Source organism: Aythya ferina (genome assembly GCF_964211825.1).
Source record: "Aythya ferina genome assembly, chromosome: 6".
Taxonomy (NCBI): domain Eukaryota; kingdom Metazoa; phylum Chordata; class Aves; order Anseriformes; family Anatidae; genus Aythya; species Aythya ferina.
In genome coordinates, this window is record NC_140303.1 from 11,651,460 (window position 1) to 11,667,499 (window position 16,040).

Genomic DNA, 16,040 nt, shown 5'->3' on the forward strand with positions numbered 1-16,040 from the left:
AGTTTCCAAGGTCTGACTTCTCAAGACATTCAGCTTGGAGGCACTTTAGTTTCTGATTTCTGGAGGTTTATGTACCACAGGGTGACAGGAGGGTCCCACCTGTACCAGTATAGGTTACTCAGTTGACACCACACAAATGCCAATAGGAAATTTTATTAAATGGAAGGAATTCATCCATCCAGCTCTTCAACAGAGGAGCTTTCCCTGTTTTGTTGTGTCCTGACAACCTAATCAGATCAGTACCCTGAATACTTTTAACTATAATAAATTCACAGGTTATGTATGAAGCCATCAAGATCTTGCTTTTAGTTCCCCAAAAAACTCTAACCTGAACGGGTAAGAATGCAAAATTTGAGCCTCATTTAAACTTCTGCACCTTTCCTGAGCCAAGATGTTGGGTGCAGTCTGGGTGTCTCTGCCCAGATTCCCACTCATCATGTAAAAACAGGTGGAGAGAGTAGGGAGGAAAGGAGATGAGGAGCTGAGAGGCATGTAAGCAGGGCTTGGTATTCACAGCTTATGCAGGGCTTTCACTCTGAGGTTAGAAAGTGGAAGGAAAGCCAAAGATTAACAACAAACACACAGGTGGAGGGAAGGACACATGGGAGAAACACATGGGAGAAGCAGCAGGAGGCAATGATATCTGCAGGACAGATAATCATTTGGGCTTATTTTTAAACACTAAGAAAACACCAAGGAGACTATTTCCAGACTTCAGAGACTTTTTTCATGTGAGAAATATTAGAATTAAATGGTTTGCAAAGTCATTATCACCATCCACCAAAAGATAAGGAATACTGATGTAATTGAATAACGTACAAGCATCCCTAACCAAGCCAAGGATTAGAACTGGTGGGGAGCATGGAGGATACACATCTTTTGAAGGGCTGATTAGCAAAGCAATCTAAGAATATTCTCCAGGCTGGAATAAATTAAGACACACACTTTCTTGAGATGCCTGGGATGCTCTGTAATTTTATGGCATCCAAATGCTAAGAAAATCAAGGTGCTGCCAAGATTGCATCACTAAGCATGTGTTAAAGGTCAAAGAGTTGCAAAAAGGTCAGTTTTGCAGGTTATGAACATCTGTAGCAGTTATAATCAAAATGCATGAAATGTCTAGAGCTCCTTATGGCTAAGTAACAAGAACTACAGTAATCATGTCATACACTTCTCACGTAATAGACTTCTTAATGTTTTGCCTCTCTTAGATTATATTACCCCTGTCGTTATGGAGGTGTCACTAAAGGGGCTGCTTCCTCCCTCCTCTTCTTCCCAGCTATACAAAGCTGAACTGCAACGAGATGCCAGACAAGCAGCGAGATGGCAGCCGGCCCTCTGACAGCCAGGAGCTGGGACATAGGGGAGGAACAGCCTCTTATGGCAGCAAGATGAAACAAACACAATAACATCCATTTCTAATTTCTTTCAGAGCTGCCTGATCTTGACAGAGAACAGCAGAGATGGCAGTCAGATTCCTGCTATTCCCAGCAGCACTCCAGTTACTCGCAGACAGCTGAGAAGTCACAGGCAAGACAGAAATGGATGCAGTTTCAGTCCTTTTTCCTGTTATGACCATGCTACACGATCTCGGCTCCATTTCCCTCCACTTCCATTCCTGGTGGTGGAAGCACTGATGATGAGGACAAGGAGCACATTAACTCTGCTTTGGAGAGGTCGAACTGGCTGAAGTAATTCTCAGCTGGAACAAGCGATCTGTAACAGCAGGTGTGAGTGCACAGACTTGTTGCCTGACCTCAGACACATCACTTAGAGCACTCACCTACTTAGCTTTAACCATTAGAGTGAGGCAGGTGCCGAGCCACCTTCTGTAGTCCACAGGGAGCAGTCAGCTGTAGTGGTCAGCCTTCAGCAGCCCTCATCTCTTACCTCTGCAGTGAGGGAGCCTTGGGGTCTCAATAAGAACAGATGCCAGATTTCTGCATGACAAAGTAAGGTTAGATATGTATTAAATGGTCTTTTCCCTTCCCTTCCCTTCCCTTCCCTTCCCTTCCCTTCCCTTCCCTTCCCTTCCCTTCCCTTCCCTTCCCTTCCCTTCCCTTCCCTTCCCTTCCCTTCCCTTCCCTTCCCTTCCCTAGTCCTGTAGTCTTTTAATGTGTTTTCAGCTGGAAAATTCATCTTGCAAAAATCACTGTATATCAAAGATTGGGAAATTCCCTATCAGCTCTAATTAACATTATAGCTCCATGAAGGGGTGTGGTGTACGTACTTCACTGTAGACAAAAGCAGATGTGCTTCAACATCGTACACTGCTAGGGCAGATCCTTGTCCCTCTCAAATACACAGAAATTCCCCCTGCCTTTCCTTCTCCCTCTTACTTCATAAAGCTTTGGATCACAGGCCATCAGACCATCTGTGGATTACAAGTCCTGAGCCCAGTGCCAGCTCCTTGCACAACACAAAAGAAGGGAGAAAACTACCAGTAGGAATTCATTTAAAAGTCTTAACTTGGGGAGGCTTAAAAAAAAAAAAAAAAAAGAGAGAGAGATTGAGAGAGAGAGATCTGCCTAGGGGAAAAGCATCTGGCTTGGTAGCAGGATGGAAAGCACAATGCAAATCCTTCAAACTGCCATCACATATTTTTCTCTGCAAGTCAGTGCAAAGTGAGGCATGTACCCCAGGAAGCAAGAGGCCAAAGCCTCAGTCAGAAACATTTTAGCAAGGAATCGTCAGAAATCCATATTCTCAGCATACCAGAGGCAAATTCCTTCTCACTTCAGACTAAGGCGTTGCCTGACATATAGGAAAGAGTAAATTGGATAAAGCCAGCTTGACTTGCACATGGGCCAGGACTTCAAGTGCTGGATCAGAAATAAGTAGGAGCCACGTGAGAGCATCCACCATTTTGAGCACATCAGCAGAGGCTCTTCAGAAACATCTACATGAAGGCGTATGACTGCTCAGCCAGCCATTTCCCCCATGTTCTGATGACAGCACGAGCTGTTCCCAATGCTGGCGTACCTCCACGGTTATTAGCAGCTAATAATAATAATAATCCAAGCATTTCTGGGCTCATCATCACAGTATCCGAGGGTGTTCAAAAGTATTGAAGGGTTTGGTTCGCTTTGGCTGTGGAGAGTCCAAGCTGGAAATCTGATGTGGCTTGAGCCCAGTGAGTCCCTGCAGGGAGACGTGGATGGTGCTGGGCTCTCCCAAGGGAAATCCTGACCCAGTGGGCAGCACCCCTGCAGTGCACAGGGAGAGACAAAGTCCCTAGGTACAAGCAGCGAGCACTGCAGCTGACCCTTGTGCCACTCATTGCTTTCCTTGCCCATCAGTCTTGCCTTTTTGCACAGTGGCCTCGTTTCAGAGGTGGAGTTGTGGCAGGGATCTTTCAGGCTGTGTAACAAAAGGGAAGCGGGCCAGGCTGCTTATTCTCTTGGGCAAGTGTTTCAACACAAGCCTTAGCAGGAGGAGAGTCAGGACATCGTGTCCTGCAGCTCCGTGGCCAAGGGACAGAACCACAGCTGGATTTTCCAAGGAGGTCTCATCCCATAAGCTTATACTGGGGAGGCTGACCAGCTGAGCAGAGACGTGCACACATTTGATTTCTTTGTCCTGATCAGCCCCTGTCATTAGATAAACTCCAGGCTGCTAAGACCAAGGCAGAGGTAGAACCTCCAGCCACCTTAAGGGCTCCAGGATCAACCAAAATGAGAAGAGGTACTCACAGCGTCGTGTGGGAGGTAGGTAGGGAGCCCTGGGAAGTTTCCAGTTTGGGACTTTAGACCCTCATTTCCTTCTCAGTCGTGACTTCAGTGTTCAGCTCCTTTGATGCAGCACTTCTCAGTCTCAGCCCTGCAGACCCTGGTGAGCTACGGATTACGGATAGGTCTCTGAAATGTAAAAAAAAAAAAAGAAATGCACATTTCTTGTCAGAAGGCTTAAATTCACTGTGTGGGAGTCTGCAATAAAATGCCTGGTACTCTGCATGTTGAAATGAGTCGAAAGCTGTTGGCTCAGCTTTAAATCCCATGTCCCCACACTGCAGGGTAGCATCGGGTGACAAACCATGGCCAGTCAGTGGGAAAAGCCTGGGCAGGGTGGTTCATGAGGCTGTCTCTAAAGGGGATCTGTGCTCAATCATCACGATTTATCATGTCATTAGGACGTACAAAAGATGGTATTTTCATCTGAAATTCTTGCCAGCACTGTTACAGAGTTAAATATCTCAGTGGTTACCTGCTCTCCAGCCCAGCTCTGCAGCATTACATCGAAGCCTTGTCTCCTTTCCCCTTCCAGCAGAGCACCAAAGCCACTCATTACACTTGCCTCCACTCCAGTTTTCTTCCTAGAGCTCACGCACATCTGGCAAAAGCAAAAAGCAAGAAACATACTGTGCTAAATAAGATGCCTTTGACCTGAGTCACTGAGTGGGACGCAGAGGAAAAACATTCACTTGGAGACAAGGTGAAAGGCGTCATGCCAAAGAATTTTGCAATGAACAAAACAAACCAAAAACAAAAATCACACCCATCAGGAAGCTGCCTGCCTCGAGGAACCCCACAAATCAGAACTGCCCATGATAGCTCAATCTCTCAGCGTCCCCATAGCCCACGGAGCCAAGACATACAAGCATGCTGGGATCCCCCTGGAAGAAATTTCAAGGCTCAGTGGTGAAAATAAATCATGTCTTAATGCACTTACACTTAAATTTCTCCAAAGTGGTTCATAGCATTAAAACACATCTCTCTCCCATTAACTTTCTAGTGGGATATGTGAGTAGTGGCGGCTTGGAAATGTAATCACAGTGCATCCCTTAATCGCCGTCAGGGTCTTCAAAAGGTAGCCATCAGCCCAGATCAGAAGGTGGCAAATAGACTTGTGATCACTTGCAAAAGTGGCATTTCTGTGAGCTGATTTCTAACCTATCACCCCAGGCTGTGTTTTGCAACAGATTAGAGTCACAACTAGCAGCTACAGGCTGGTTTCTGAGCACAAAATCTGGAAGAGGGGTAAAGTCCAGTCATTATGCCCCAACTACAGAGCAGGGACACTCCACAAAGAAGAGAGGTCATCTAGCCAAAACAGGAGAAAAGCCAGGATCATACGAGGGGTGAAGGGGAGCATGTTAGCAACTGAGTGGAAGCAACAGGCATCACCTTTTTTCTTCCATAAGCACAACGCTTGCTCAGAGACAAGCAGAGGGAAGACAAAAGGAATAAAAGAGAAAAAGGTCTGATAAAGGTAAACTCATTCCAACATTTTGAAATACGTTTTTATTTCAGGTTGAAACAGCCTCTGAGTTTCCTTCAGTTCTTATTGGGGAGAAAGATGTCTTTTTTTACATGATAGTCTGAAAAAATCTAGTTTTACACTTCATGGCAAACGAAAGACATTGGATCAAAAGCATTTTAACATTTTCTCCCAAGAGTTCCCCAAAAGCCTTCAACAGGGTCAACCGAAATTGCTTTTTGTTTCTAGCTAGTGCAGCCAATTGACAAACACTTCAACTATCTGGTTCAACTTTTCTTTAATCCACATTTCTTGTTTTGCAAAGCTACACGGTTTTCAAGCAGATCTCTCTACTAGCTGCTATGGGGACATAATGCCATCCTCTCCAGCTCAGCAGATTTCAAATTATCAGTATTAATAAGATTTGTCATACACTATCTGCTTTTGTTAGGTATTAATCTCATCCCCAGGGGACTTTTCTCTTTCCTCTGCATCTGGCAGAAGAAGCCCTGCTGCCCATAGATTTACATGGAGATGCACCAAGTTGTCCTTCCATGAAGAACTCCAGCTCACAAGAGTGGATAATCAATTCCACATGAAGATCTGTGAAAAATCTGTTCTCTGACAGAACCCTCCACTGCAGGAGTTTAAACTGGTTCCAAGTAGCTATTAAAAAAAAAAAAAATCAGAAGAAAAAGAAAAGAAAAGAAAAAATAATTTATGCAAATAATGAAGTGTTAACAGTTCTTGCAATATTTAGTGCTTTTCCCAAAGCCATAGCTCACAGAGGTTAACATGAGAATCCAAGCAATTGTGTACACTTCTGAGCCTCCTGTTTGGGGGGGGGGGGGGGAGGGGAGGGAAAGGCAACATTTCAATGGTTCCCAAACCCAGAAACAGGTTAAACAAACTTCTGTGAGGAATCACACAGGTATAGCTGAGCTTGACTTGGAATGACAGGAATCTACTGGGTGGGGTTGTGGGGTCTCTGGTGCCTATTCCAGGACTATTTTCTCTGATTCTTTTTATGCCTGTGTTTCTAAGAGCTAAAATTACACTGCTTTCAACCAAACTTTCATTTCACATGGCTCTTTATGTCTTAAGACACAAAGTGAACAATATTTGCCATTCAAACAAAGCAGCCAATTCTCTTTCCTCCCCACTCTCATTTCTGCCTTCTGCCTCCGGACAAGGGTATCCTTCCCCCATGCTAATTAATAGATGGATAAAGGTTCACCTTGAGGTTGAGAGTTTTATAGAAAAATTAATTACAGAACCCAACTTTACAATTACCAGTCGAGACACTCACATTATCTGCCATAAGACCCCTCGGGCTTCACCTGGATAGAAAAAAAAAGTTTGCAGTGTGCTGTGAGATGACTTTGAAGGCTAAGCTTTGAGAGCTAAGCTCTAGAGAAAGTACAAGAGCATAAGCAGGGCCACCAAAGACCCTGGTTATGATGACACATAGCTGGGGGGCATCAACAGGTCAGACGAAGAAACAATAATAGGTCAGATACACCATAATGTACTTGCCAAAATTTAAGAGAACTGAGAGTAAAATCATAAGAAGGTAATGAATCTCCTGCATCCACAATTTGACATTCAGCATCCACTGCTGGTGCTGGGTAGCAGCAAATCTATTAAACAGGCTGAGAATTGCAGTGGTTGGAAGATGATGCATGATCAATGCGGTGAGAAAGCTTTCCTTAGACAAGACATCTGAAAATGTGCAAATGGTGTGGCAGGTTCTCACATCAGCCTTCAGAGTTAGTGGTATGGAGTGGCTTAAGAAGATCAAGACCACTTGCATACTTAGATCTCAGACCTGCAAACGCTTACATACACACTTTGGTATTTGCTCGTGCTCCCCATTCCATAAATTTTCTTTCATTTCAGGCTCAAGTGATGGAAAATCCTCTGAGCACATGAAGTACTTGCTGAAGACAGAAAGTGAAGTATAGCAGAAAGTCACCATCTGGAGAGTATGAAGGACTCCTCAGTTACAAAAACATATATAATAATAAGAATAAGAATAAGAATAAAAACAATAATAACTAGGAGAAAAGTCATATTGGCACTACACGGCAGGACTGTATTGACTGCCATGCATGGATTTCACCCACCCTCTGGGAGCTCCCACTGCCAGTTGCTGCAGCCTGTGACACCCTTCAGGGTGTTACTTTTAAATGATGAACCAGATTCCTCTGGAGGAGGTTATATTCAGACACCCCTTCCTTGTGCACATGCATGCCTGGCCATGCTTCCACTCCCAGCTAGATTTCCTATATTTCCTATAGATCTTTTAGTCCCTGCAGTCTTAATCCACTTGAAATAGAGGGACATATAACAGAGGGACAAGTCAACGTCCTGCCTAAAAGTTTTATACAGCAGGACAAACACCACAGCTCATAACCTGGAACTAATTCCACCACACACCTGAAGTGATCACACCACTTAGGAACACACCTCTCAGTTTTAAGAGGAACAATCCATTAAGGATGAGACAACACACTGTAGAAAGAGCTGCATTTTGTAACATATCCAAGGCTCTGCTTGCCAATCTAGTAATCAACTTGCTGGAAAAATTACCTAAAAAAAAAAAAAAAAAAAAGCAAGCAAGCTTTATATCAGCAACATATAAATGTAAATTCCTCACAGCATACATTCCTGAGCCATTTCTACAGTCCTTATTAGAGGCACTGCATTGCTGCGGATAAATCCTTTTAAATTATCTGTTTAAAAAAAAAACAAAAAACTATGAGATCTGTGAGCAGGAAAAAAAATAAAAGGAAGAAAGTAAGAAAAAAAAGTCCCTGAGTGACTGTCACAGAGAAACAAAGCAAGAAAAGAAGAGGAAGCAATGAGTTGTGGACCACCATTGGTGGGCACTTGAATAGGAGCCCTGTGCTTGACACTACTGTGACTTTGAACAAAACCGAAGTCAAACAGCTATTTGTCAAGGAGTACTAATGCACACAAGTGGTGAGAACCTGGCCCTTCTGTAAAAATGTGTCAGGGACTTTTCTGTAGGGCTGCACCGAGCCCCCTGATGGATTGTTGTACTCTGAGCACAGCATTGTGAGCAGTAATAATAAGACATCTGGTCAGTTCTCTTTCTGAAAGAATATTTTGGCTCAGTGGGAATCACGTGAGCAGCTCCATGCACAATGCACAGCCTCAGCTGCCTCACTGCCATGGACCTGCAGCATTGGGCCCATCCTTCCCTGCTCCCAGTGGTACCTTCTGGTCCCAGCTCCACCAGCCCAGCTCCAGGATGTGTGGCGAGTGACCAGCATCTCCTTCACATCTTCCTGTTTAGGTAATGCACAAGTACCAACTTTGCATCATCCATTGTAGTCTTGATACCCCACTGAATGAGGAGAAAAGTCTCTTTGATAGGATGCTCAGGACACCATGGCCAAGATGACACACACAGGTTGTGCAGCTCGTCCCTGCTTATACATGTATAGCACAGTCCCTACATGTTAAATCCACTATGTGTATCCAGATCAGGCAGGCAGAGCATACACAGTAAGTCTCAGGACAACCAGGACAAGGAATTTGTTGTGCTGACACTAATTTGTTTGTACACACCTAGCAGATGTCTCTGGGATCTGGGGAGGTCCAGCTGCCCTGCTCTCATCAGGCTACGAATGTCCAGGCTTCACATTCCTTGTGGATCGTGGCTTGGGAAGGGGTCCAGGGTTTCATCACTGTAGAGAAGATCAAACATAACGGTTCATAACATGAAGGACATGGAGACCCCCACCCAGCAGGGGCAGGAAAAAAAAGCCCAGTTTCATTTGCGGCGGTGAGGGACGTTAGTCAGAAGAGAGACTGAGAGCCCTGAGACCCAGGTAGCAAACACTAGGGAGACAGAAAGATCCCTCAAGGTGGCTATCTAAGAACAGGACGGCACAGAGTCTGCTTCACTTGCTTGTTCTTCAAGCCCTGCCTTTCTGCAATCCCCCTGCTATTTGTTCCTCAGAGATTTTTGATCTTAAAACCCCACATGTGCAGAGAAGGTCCATGCTTCCCCCTTCCTACATGAAAGCGCTGGGGAACAAGCAGGTATTTGTTAACACAGCTTTCTGGCAGGAAGCTGTGAGGTGCTAAAAGTCCTTTACAAAGCTCGTAGGCCAAAACAACCCCTTTGGTTAACTCAGAGCTGCTTCACTGAGCTCAGGTCTCCAGAAGAGACCACCTACAGCTTTCCTTGGCAAGGCACAGAGCTGCTTTAACGTGGGACTGCAGCATACATCATCGTCTCCCCAACCAGAGCATCGTTCAGCTGGCGAGGAGGGAAGGATGAGCTGCAGGAAGATTTTAGCAAGTTGCCAGTGCAAATAGGCTCCCTGGCTGCAGGTAAACCACCAGCAGCTCCTTGGAAGCCATCCACCTTCCTTCCTATGTATCGGCAGGGCCCAAGGCAGCCACCTCACAGCCCCAGGGAACCAGGCATAAATTATACAGCAAATTGCATAGGAACAAAGTTTCTAAAGTTTTTAAAAGTTTCTTAAAAGTTTCTAAAGGGAGTTTCATTTCGGAATACATTTTACCCCAAACCCCTGGAAAAATAGGGACTTCATGTAAACCCTGACAATCTTGAAACTGTAGTAGAAATAAAAAAAATAAAAATAAAAAAATAAAGTGGACAAAACAAAGCAAAAATAAATAAATTGGATGGGGCTGATAGCATCTCCCTGCTGTGACAACCGTGAGCTCAGCAGTATGAGCACATAAACCAGCACTGGCCAACCCTTCAGAAGACCTCTTGCAACATTTGAGCTGGCTGCAAATGGAACTTGAAAAGTGAGGAAAATACGGGAAAAAAGAAGCAGAGAAAGGAATACTGAAGTGGAGGAAGAAAAAAGATGTCTCTCTGCTTCAAATATTTCATAACAGAGCCCCACTTTCCAAATACCGTTTCACTGTGGGGAGAGGAGTGGATAGGGTGGTTTTCATTTCATTTTCACTTTGAAAACACCGTTTTTATTTTTTTTTCAAACATCCACCGAAGTGCAAATTTTTACCAAACCAGTACAAAAAAGAAAGACCGCCTCAAAGTTGAACTTTTTCAAAGCCACATCTGTTCACATTTATAGGGCTGCGGCTGAGGAAGGCTCCAGCAGCCCCTCATCGGAGGGTTACGGGGGGTTACGGGCCCAAGGCGAGCGCACACGGTCCCAAATGAACACCGGTGCTGCTGCTTTTTGCTGGAGGTGCTGGGGGGCAAGCAAAAGCCAGGCGGCTTCTCCTGCAGCCAGCTCGGTGCTGAGCCGGGGAGATAAGGAGCCGCGGAGGCTCAGCCTGCAGGAGAGTGATAAAGGGTGCCCCCACACTTGCAGTCCCCATGGTGGGACCGGGTGCCCCTTCCCAAAGGGTGGGCAAAGCCCATGGTACCCAGGGCCAACAGTGTCTTGACGGAGCCACAGCCCTGCTGGCAGGGAGAGGACAGATGGGCCTAGCGGCCATCTTCAGGCCTCCAGTGTTTGGCCTCTTCTCCACCATGCCGCCCACTGACCCATGGAGGGAATTTGGACCAGGGTGATGGTGTCCCAAAGCCAGCCCTGGCTTAGCACAAGGCCTAGTTTTTCCCTGAGGAGCCTCTCCTTGCATGAAGAGCAACCACCAGGAAAAGTGCCTCTTGGGTTAATTAACCTCTCGCTTGGGGCAGGCTTTATCTGCCACCAGTTAGGGGGAAGGCAACCTCGAGTTGTGACGGGGAGATTTAGACTGGATATCAGGAAGAATTTCATCACAGAAAGGGTAGTAAAGTGTTGGAACGGGCTGCCTAGGGAAATGGTGGAGTTCCTGTCCCTGGAATTATTTAAGAAACATATGGACGTGGTGCTTGGGGAAATGTCTTAGTGGTAGATTTCATAGTGTTAGGTTGATGGCCAGACTTGATGATCTTAGGGGTCTTTTCCAACCTAAATGATTCTACAGTTCTCTGGTTATGTCATCACCACACCCGTACATCACCATGGCCACCAAGCCCAAGAACTTCATAGAGATCTTCGTGTGAATGCTCCCAGCCGCACAGTCCTTGCCTGTGCACTGGCAGTGAGAAATGTAGAGAGAAGGACACGGGACAGAGACATGTCCCATGATATGTGACAGTGACACTCTGCCCTCCCTCTGTCCTCAGTACAGACACTGATCACTCATGGTGACCCTGTCACCATACTCAGATCTCCCTGTGCACAACATACACATGTCTGCTGTTTCAAAGAAGAGATCATCCTCTCTTTCCTTCTCACCAGCACCCTGTGACCTTGACCTCCGTCCCCACTTTTCCATTGCCAGGTGCCAACAAGGACCCAATGCAAAGCTTTCTGACACTACCTGGCCACAGCAAGCTTGTATCGCTGGGCTCAGCAATGTAGGATTTCCCTAACCCTAAAATCCTTAAACCCCTAAAACCAGATGGCAAGCCAAAGTTTTTTTCTGACATGCAACAGAATCAGAACTGACATGATTGGAAAAAACAAGTTCAATTCCTCTTGGCAGGATATTAATTTAGAAATCTCTGGTGTCATCGCCCCAATTCACAATGAATTTGAATCCAAGCTTTCCTAGTGCCAGATGACACAAAGATTTGACAGAGAAAGTAATTGAAGGAAATGGCTCTGTAATCTAGCTATTGTGCTGGCAAAATCCAGCTCTCCTGAAGAACAAGGTTCACTTCCTGGCATGGCTGATTCATCATCTTTTATTTGTCCCCAGTGCCTCTTGACTTTTGTCTGCCTGGCAGGGATGGCACAGCCCCTTCTAAACAGCATCAGAGGTCTCCTGGCTATTCAGGCTTTCATGGGCCTTGGTGAGCAGCAACAATGGCATGATGAGAGCATTACTGAGAGCAGCCCTGATGAGAAGGACCTGGGGTGTTGGTTGACAAGAAGCTCGACATGAGCTGGAAATGTGTGCTTGCAGCTCAAAAAGCCAGCTGCATCCTGGGCTGCACCAAAAGCAGTGTGGCCAGTGAGGGAGAGAATTGTCCCCCTCTGCTCTGTTCTTGTGAGACCCCACCTGGAGCCCTGCCTTCAGCTCTGAGGCACCCAGCACAAGAACATGGAAGTATTAGAATGAGTCCAGAAGAGGCCACGAGGATGGCCAGAGGCTGGAGCACCTCTCCTACAAAGACGGGCTGATGGAGTTGAGGTTGTTCAGCCTGGAAAAGAGAAGGCTCCAGAGAGACATTATAGCAACTTTCCAATACCTAAAGGGGGCTACAGGAGAGCCGGGGAGGGATTCTGTCAGGAAGTGCAGTGATAGGACAAGGGGTAATGGCTTTAAACGGAAAAAACGTAGATTTAGATTAGATGTTAGGGAGAAATTCTTCACTATGAGGCTGGTGAGGCTCTGGCACAGACTGCTCAGAGAAGCTGTGGATGCCCCATTCCTGGAAGTGCTCAGGGCCAGGTTGGATGGGGCTTTGGGCAGCCTGGTGTAGCAGAAGGGATCCCTGCCCATGACAGAAGGGTTGGAATTAGATGATCTTTAAAGTCCCTTCTAACGCAAACCATTCTGTGATTCTGTGACGAGCCCCACAGGGCCAAGTGTTCACAGGCAGGGTGAAGAGCAGGCTTGGGTAAGTCTCATGGGCTGTTCCCCTGGGGCAGCATGCAAGCTGGCAGAGCGAAGCTCGTATGGTGGCACAGGCTGTGCTGTACTGGTGCAGATACAAGGACAGGGCACATTCAGGTGGGAGTGATCCCACCCGGAGAGCCTCAAGGCCTCTGTCCACTCCACATAAACTACTGCACTGAAGAACAAAAGAGTTTGCCCCGGTCCCACCAGAAAAAAAAAAAAATATATATATATATATATATATATATATATATATATATATATATATATAAATTTTAAAAAAAAAATGGAAAAAGGAGAAACACGATGGAGAAATCATAAAATGTGTTCTGTGCTGAACTTAACAGCATTTACCTAGAAACATTCATGTATGCAGGTCCTGAACCATAACACACAGCATTTTTCCACTGCTCTAATAACAACCACTTTATTGACCTATGTTTTCATGGCTTTCCACTAATCACTTTGTTTTTCTAACTGCCATTATCTAGGCTGGATGGAGAGCTGCTCTGGATGAATGTCAGCTCCACTCCCAAGCTGCACCCCCGAGATCTGATAATTCGACTGCTGGAGCAATGTGAAACTCTATACCTGCTAGCTGTGCATATCCAATCGATGGCAAGTTCCCTTTGGGAACCCTGGTAAAATGCGCTCTTGCCCTTCAGAAGGCTCCTCTCTATTTAAATAAACAACTTGGAAGATGGAACATAAGAGCAGTCTAACATACCCTGGTATCCGAATACATCTTTTTGCTCCATGATTTGATTCCCTGATTAAGCGAGCACCAGTACACTGAATGCACATGAAGCCAGTGATTTGGTGGAGGAGGAGTGGAAGAGCTCAATTATTTTTCCTCATCTGCTATCAAAAAAATATTAGGATAGTAAACAGAGCTAGCAATCACATAGAAATGCCCGGGAGAGCTCTTACCTACTGGTATGCAGATCTGTCATCTGGAATTCATTTATTCACGTTCACTATTCATACTATTAAGCTACAGAGGTGGTTGGGCAAGGACATATTCAAAACAGATCTGAAGTTATTGAAGGGGCTGCCACCAGTCTCCAATTCCAATGTCACCTCTGGATGTAACCGAAGGAACCAAAGCAGCCAATTAGTATTTCAGAAGAAGCAATGTCATTTTTCAACAACACCAGCGTTATTAAACAGATATGGCTCCCATCATCCTGAAAGGCAGAATTCTGCCTCCTTCTGTCTGCAAATTCATTGATGTTATCAGAAACAGAAAGCATCTCTGTTGTACTGCAGGTCATGAAGGCCCAAATTCATCCTTGGGTTAAACCAAGGCACGGTGTCTGGTTCTGCAGCCAGTAATTGCCTATCAGACCTGGCATTGCCACTAACCAGCTTAAGTGTGATGAATCTTGGGTGGCTCTAAACTTCCTGGTGGAAAGATTGCAAAGAAAAATGGTTTATCTGACTGGTGAGTCCTATTCTGCATCTCATTTTGCTGCTAATTCCCCCAGAAAGCTTTCCCAGTACTGAGGATCCTCTGCATCTTGTTTAATTACATTCAGTAACTTAAACTGCCACAGAAAACCTGCTTTGGCAATAATCACTCAGAGCTCTAAAGAAACCCCATAGCCCAGTGGAAAACATAGATCTAATTAGTACATTGCCCTTAACTGCAGCCTTATTTCTCTTTGCAGTGATGCATAGGCAGGTATGTACAGTGGTAGCTTACCCCAAATGTGGTTCCTCCAGGGCCTGAGAAGCAGAAGACACGCTGCCTGCCTCTGATTTTGGGGGTGTAAGCAGAAACCCAGCAGGACCCCCACACCATTTGGCACCAGGACATCCTACGGGCAGCTCGGGGCTCGGCTTACTCCCAGCAGTGCTCCAGGGGGACCACACGTACGAGGGCTGAAGGAAAAAAAAAAAAAAAACACATACAAAGATCGTGGAAGTCTCAGGGCAAGTAAATTACTGTTAATTGTGAGATATTTGATTGCAAGAAGCACCAGATGGCCAGCCATATGTTTTTGATTGTAAAATTAAACAAGATTAACCCAAACAGGATTTCCTCAGCATTCTTCTCTGACTGGCTCACAAATACATCTTTAACACCTATGCTACAGATACAGCACAATCAGAAGCTCTTCCTGCCTTTCCCTAATCTACTTGGGCTAAATGCTCGGCCGAGCAATGCCCTGCACTTCAAGATTTCCAAGTGCAGTGGGACTGAAAAGAAGCAGGAGACGGATTAATTAAGAGATGAGAGAAATGTGAAATGTCAGCTCAAACAGAAGTAAAGTAACACCAGCAAAACACCTTCCCTTTCACTCTGTAACAACACAAAGGGCACAAATGGACAGGAGAGGACCTTGCTACACAGACCACCTCCACCACTGCTCAAAAAGAGCCTTTCAGTATAGTACCACTACAGGCAAAGGCATTTTCTCTGCCTTTCAACAGTCCTCTGGAGCTCTGCACCACCAAAACCCCGCTCCTACCCTTCTCCTAGGAAGGGTGGTGTTACAGAAGCTCAGTTTTGCTTTGTGTGATGAGGGCTAACGATGCAATTTGCAGGCTTTGACCATTCCTTTCTTCAAAATTGCTGAATTCTGAGACCAAGCCCTGCAGAAATCAGCTCAGACAAACTTTGCCTAGCAAGTCAAGCTTGCACGACCTGCTGCTCCGGCAAGTTTTCATCCGTCAGCTACCAAACCTGCTCGTGGAGTCAGCTGCCTCTCACGCTCTCCCTGGAAGGTGGACCGTAGCCAAAAAGGCCCTTCCAAGCCCACCCAGCTACCATATGCACACACACGTTATCATATTGGATCTCGCAGCTGAAGCCGGGCCGAGCCCCCAGTCTCCCTGCAAGCTTTTCTCATGCAGATTATGCACGTCTTCGTTTGTTTGGAGCAAATCAGTTGTGAATCGAACATAAAGGGTGTTCGGGGAGATCTCCCATTGCGCCATTCCCCAGCGCAAATCCCCAGGACACGGCGCGTCCCGAAGCTATCAATAACACTCTGCCCACACCCTCCTATCTTATCACACCCGGGCAGACAACCTGTTTGGAAAGTGTAATTGCCCATCAGCCAACAGACAACAGGATAGGGCTCTAGCTCATGTAAACATGATTTTTTTTTTTCTTTTCCTTTTAAGCTTTGAGTATCTTCACTTTCTGGGTTTCTCTGGAGGGCAAAATGCCTTTCTTTGTCCATCAGACCGCAGACCATCATGGTCTGACACTCACCTTATTCATCCCTGTCCTTGCACTT

The 16,040-nt window shown here is 45.7% G+C and overlaps 1 protein-coding gene across 1 annotated transcript in view; it reads right to left on the reverse strand.

Moving 5' to 3' along the window:
• The window catches only part of LOC311438935 (uncharacterized protein), a 75,006-nt gene extending 59,249 nt beyond the window's left edge, over positions 1-15,757 (reverse strand). Inside the window, exons 1-10 of the mRNA XM_084524017.1 lie at positions 15,443-15,757; positions 14,498-14,676; positions 13,723-13,874; positions 8,794-8,912; positions 8,440-8,569; positions 7,666-7,788; positions 6,792-7,136; positions 4,204-4,329; positions 3,693-3,857; positions 1,222-1,940 (exon numbers count right to left, since the gene is read on the reverse strand). The gene's annotated coding sequence lies outside the window, so the exon portion shown is untranslated. The remainder of the gene's footprint in view (positions 1-1,221; positions 1,941-3,692; positions 3,858-4,203; positions 4,330-6,791; positions 7,137-7,665; positions 7,789-8,439; positions 8,570-8,793; positions 8,913-13,722; positions 13,875-14,497; positions 14,677-15,442) is intronic.
• Positions 15,758-16,040: the final 283 nt, after the last annotated feature.